Genomic DNA, 6,148 nt, shown 5'->3' with positions numbered 1-6,148 from the left:
CTGGAGGAAACCCACGCTGACACGAGGAGAACATGTCAGAGCACCTGGAGGAAACCCACGCTGACACAGGGAGAACATGTCAGAGCACCTGGAGGAAACCCACACTGACACAGGGAGAACATGTCGGAGCACCTGGAGGAAACCCACACTGACACAGGGAGGACATGTCGGAGCACCTGGAGGAAACCCACGCTGACACAGGGAGAACATGTCGGAGCACCTGGAGGAAACCCACGCTGACACAGGGAAAACATGTCAGAGCACCTGGAGGAAACCCACGCTGACACAGGGAGAACATGTCAGAGCACCTGGAGGAAACCCACGCTGACACGGGGAGAACATGTCAGAGCACCTGGAGGAAACCCACGCTGACACAGTAAGAACATGTCGGAGCACCTGGAGGAAACCCACGCTGACATGGGGAGAACATGTCAGAGCACCTGGAGGAAACCCACGCTGACACAGGGAGAACATTTCGGAGCACCTGGAGGAAACCCACGCTGACACAGGGAGAACATGTCAGAGCACCTGGAGGAAACCCACGCTGACACGGGGAGAACATGTCAGAGCACCTGGAGGAAACCCACGCTGACACGGGGAGAACATGTCAGAGCACCTGGAGGAAACCCACGCTGACACGGGGAGAACATGTCAGAGCACCTGGAGGAAACCCACGCTGACACAGGGAGAACATGTCAGAGCACCTGGAGGAAACCCACACTGACACAGGGAGAACATGTCGGAGCACCTGGAGGAAACCCACGCTGACACAGGGAGAACATTTCGGAGCACCTGGAGGAAACCCACACTGACACAGGGAGAACATGTCAGAGCACCTGGAGGAAACCCACGCTGACACAGGGAGAACATGTCGGAGCACCTGGAGGAAACCCACGCTGACACAGTAAGAACATGTCGGAGCACCTGGAGGAAACCCACGCTGACACAGGGAGAACATGTCAGAGCACCTGGAGGAAACCCACGCTGACACAGGGAGAACATTTCGGAACACCTGGAGGAAACCCACGCTGACACAGGGAGAACATGTCAGAGCACCTGGAGGAAACCCACGCTGACACAGGGAGAACATGTCGGAGCACCTAGAGGAAACCCACGCTGACACAGGGAGAACATGTCAGAGCACCTGGAGCAAACCCACGCTGACACAGGGAGAACATGTCAGAGCACCTGGAGGAAACCCACGCTGACACGGGGAGAACATGTCAGAGCACCTGGAGGAAACCCACGCTGACACAGGGAGAACATTTCGGAGCACCTGGAGGAAACCCACGCTGACACAGGGAGAACATGTCAGAGCACCTGGAGGAAACCCACGCTGACACAGGGAGAACATGTCAGAGCACCTGGAGGAAACCCACGCTGACACAGGGAGAACATTTCGGAGCACCTGGAGGAAACCCACGCTGACACAGGGAGAACATGTCAGAGCACCTGGAGGAAACCCACGCTGACACAGGGAGAACATTTCGGAGCACCTGGAGGAAACCCACGCTGACACAGGGAGAACATGCAAACTCAGCACAGAAGGCATTCCCCGCCAAATCGAACCGAGTCCCCCAAACTATCCTGGTGTGACTGCGCCCTCAGACACAAGCTGTCAGAAACTTCCTCTGTTTCACTGTAAAGGTTGTATTAGTCTGATAATGAAGCTGCATGCTGTCGACAGACTAAACAACTTTTATCTTACAAATATTACAGATGATCACGACTCACTTATTTAATTATTTTAGGTATCTTTTGGTTAAAAAATAAAGTCCTGACAGATCAATAAAAGGGATTTTCTTGTCTTCTCTATGTGTATTTTCACCTCTCATTACTGTTCTGGAATTCATTACGTCTGAATGTGAGTGACTTTGAAAACATGTTTAATTGGCAGTCGAGTAAAATGTAATAAATCAGGGAGGTCTTTAATTTATTCAAGAGACATAATGTTGAACCTCTCCTCATGTCAGCAGCTTTAATTTATCATTAAAGCTGCTTAATTCATTGGTATTGATAAAATAGTGTAAATACAGGACTAACTGACCAACAGCCTTATTTAGTTCTTTCACATGAACATTTTTAGTCAACTCAATTATTTTTACTAAAATTTGGAGGTAAATCTCCTGAAGGGGGCGCTGTGGGAAGCATGTAAAATTCACAGTGAATGCACTAATGCACTAATATTAATATTAAAACTAATACTAATACTACTACTAACAATAATGATATCATTAGCGGTAAAATAAGCTCATGTTTTCAATAATACAATATAATAATAAATAAAATAAATAGTATATATGATCAAGCACTATTATTAATAAGTATATACAATATATTATAAAATATTATAAAATTAAATACTTAAATAGTAAAATCTATATTTGAGATTATTATTTAAGATTAATTCTATAAAGTAAATAATAAATGAATAAGCAAATAAAATAACTGAAACAGATAAAAAATACAAATACTTGTTCTTATATTTTAAAAAATACATACTTATAAATAAATATTTTAAAATAAATTTTCTTTAAAATACAATAATAATAATAATAATAATAATAATAATAAAGTGTTTTGTTTGTATGTTTTTAATAATTAAATAAGTAAAATACAAATATTTTAAATATAAAATCTTTACAGTGTTACATTGTTACATTTCTATAAACAAAATAATAACAATAAATAATATAAAAACAAATAAAAATACAGATACCTGTACTTATGCTTAAGAATACATACCTATATATAAATACTTAAAATATTTTTCCTTTGAATTTAAAATAATAATAATAATAATAATAATAATAATAATAATAATGATATCTGAAGCAGTAGCAGTAAAATATGTTTACGTCAGTAATAAAATATAACAATGAATAATTAGAATATTGAATAACATATATAATATTATTATATATATAATATTAGTAGGATTTTATAATAAAGATTTAATATTTTTAATAATAAAATGTATATTTTGAGATTATTGTTACATTTGTACAAATAAAAATAACAAAATAAATAAATCAAATAACAAATAAAACAAATTTAAAAATACAAACACTTGTGTACCTAAAAACATACTTATAAATAAATATTTAAGAAACTTTCTTTCTAAAAAAAATATATTTTTATAGCACTTTGAATAATAAAACATCACACTTAAATATAAACAGTTATAGATGTAAATGACTTTTTCTTTTACTGTATTTTCATTTCATCTGTTGAATGACAAAAAACCCAATTAAACAATATATTTTTTAATTTAATAATAAAGTCACCTTCACTGTTTTTTGTTTCTTTTTGTGATTTTGAATTTGTGGCTTTTTTTTCTTTCAAAATCACAAAAAGTCTGAACTCGCCTGACTCACCTGTGCAGCTCACCTGTACAGTAACACTGTGAGAGTGTATCACTAACACATGGTGTGAGGTGAACAGGTTTCACCCTGTGTCTGTGTGTGTGTGTCTGTGTGTGTGTGTGTGTGTGTGTGATGAAGGCACTGTGCTGTGTTTTTAACATTCCTTTGTATGAAACTTCCTCTCCAGGTTTTGGGCCCTGCAGGCTGCAGCCGACATGACTGAACAGAGATCAGATCCTCCTGCCCTCGGTCAGGCTCCATCATGTCGGTGCTGGACTGACTGCAGACTGCAGACAGCTCACTGGGACGAGTCCTCCGCCTTCACTGATCACACCTGCACCACCTTCCATGTTTGTTTTCATAAACCTGCACAACTTTAAAGGAGAAGTACTCACATCATATATTTAATGACAACACCACAGTAACGCCACTGCGAGTATGAACTCAAAGTACGTAAACATCATTCAGACCCTGAGCGACACTACCGCAAATATTATTTCTACTAGTACTGCTGCAAACGTACCACCACAGCTGGTGGAAGCAGTCCTCACATCATTTACTTAAGTAAAAGTCACAGTTACATGGTGTAAAAATACCTGGCTGTGCGTAAAAGTCCTGCAGTATTCAGGAAAATAAAATCCCAGGGAACATGAACTCTGGACACTCCTGCGAATACTAGGCCTACTATTACTACGTATACTCCTGCTATTACTGCCATTGGTGGAAGACGTACACAGGTCCTTTACATTGGTAAAAGTAAGAATATCACCGTGTAAAAATACTTGATTACAAGTACAAGTCCTTCATTATCCGGACAAAAACCCCTCAAAGAACATGATTACTCTTCAGAGCCATACAGACACTACTACTGCTGCTGGCCCAGCACCACAGCTAATATCAGTGGTGGAAGAAGTACTTGTAAAGGTGATAATAACGAAGTAGAAATATAAATTACTCAGGTACGGTGCTTCAGATGTTTACGTAAGCACAGTACTTGAGTAACTGTACTTAGTTACTTTACTTTGCATTCAAAAAAGCACATTAATGTTATCGGCTAAATTCACATAAAGTATCATGAGTGAAAGGACTGACTGTAAACAGGGTTCTCCACCTTTTTGACTTTTTTAGGTTTGAGATGGTTAAAGTACTCAGAGCACTTCTCAGGAAAACAAGAGAGTATTCATACGTTTGTGAAACATGAATATAGATTGTTCTTTCATATAACTCGGTCCTCTGATTCACCCTGGGACTCTTCGCAGGGTCTCGACCTTCATGTTGACAAGCAGCTCATTATATCACACACTGCGAGCCAGTTTAACTTGCAACAATGCAACACACTTCACAAACTGAATTTAAGATATGGATCTGCAAAGTAACTGATGTAGTAAATGTGCTGCAGTAAAAGTACAACAGTTCCCTCTGATAAGTATCAAGTAGCGTAAAATAGAAATACTCATGTGCCCAAAGTAGTTAAATACTTTAAAGGACATTCCACTGACGCTCCAGACGTGAACAAAACATCTTAAAGCTTCAGTGCAGAGCTGCAACAACATCAGACGCCACACTCTCGCTCTGTCTTTTCTGTATGTCACATCTCTTTTCACTCCTCCATGTGTAAACTGTGAAATAAGCTCTGTCAATAAACTCTCACCAGCAGGTTTATTAGAGGGCTCTTAATCCACACTTAACCTGAGAGGGACCCAGGCTGCTGTCCAACAGATAGTTTGCTCAAGTTAGAGTATCTACACCTTCGCTATCCATCCATCCATTTTCATCTGCTTTTCCAAGGCCGGGTCTCAGGAGCAGCAGGCCGAGCAAAGCACCCCAAACGTCCCTCTCCTCAACGACACTTTCCAGCTCCTCCTGGAGGATCCTGAGGTGTTCCCAGACCAGATGAGATATATAATCCCTCCAGTGTGTTCTGGGGGGAGTGGGATGTGCTCAGAACACCTCTAACAGGAGGCGCCCAGGAGGATCCCTTGAGGCAGTAACTCTCTCCCAACCCAGAGGGAACAATCCACTGTTCTCCAGCAGAGAACCATGACCTCAGATTTGGAGGTGCTGACTCTCATCCCGACGCTTCACACTCAGCTGCAAACCGCCCCAGGTCATGCTGGAGGTCACGGTGAGATGGAGCCAACAGAACCACATCATGTCTGAAAAGCAGAGATGTGACTCTGAGGTCCCCAAACTGGACCCCTTCCTCCCCCGACTGCACCTCGAGATCCTGTCCTGTCTTTACACCGAGTATGCAGACGCAGTTCTCACTGTGGTCATACAGGGACCAGATGGCTCGTAGCAGTGAGCCCAGTACCCCGTACTCCCACAGAGCAAAAGTACCTTTACAACAACGTATAGCTACAGTAGTACGAGTAAAAGTATTGCATTAAATTTCCTACTGCAGTAACAAAAAAACGTACTTGGTTGCAACCAGTTAACAAACAAACATGTATAAATACTCCATTATAATAAAAGTGTTGCATTTCAAATCCTACTGCAGTAAAAAAACGTAACTAATAATGTGTGAACGTAGTGGAGTAAAGTACAATAAAGAAATGCCTTTACTTAGGTAGAGTACATAAAGTTTGTACTTAAGTACAGTTCTTGAGGACATGGACTTCACTGCAACCAATAACACTACTGATGATGGAAGAGGACGGACGTTGTCTAACAGACAACTCTGTGACACGGTAACAGGCGTCACAAGTGTGAATCCAAGCAAACAAAGAGTCTCCACAGAAACTTTTACCACTGTAAAATCTCCCTCAACACAGTAAATGAGT

This window comes from Epinephelus lanceolatus, chromosome 12 (genome assembly GCF_041903045.1).
Source record: "Epinephelus lanceolatus isolate andai-2023 chromosome 12, ASM4190304v1, whole genome shotgun sequence".
Taxonomy (NCBI): domain Eukaryota; kingdom Metazoa; phylum Chordata; class Actinopteri; order Perciformes; family Serranidae; genus Epinephelus; species Epinephelus lanceolatus.
Note: the sequence above shows the minus strand (reverse complement) of the source record.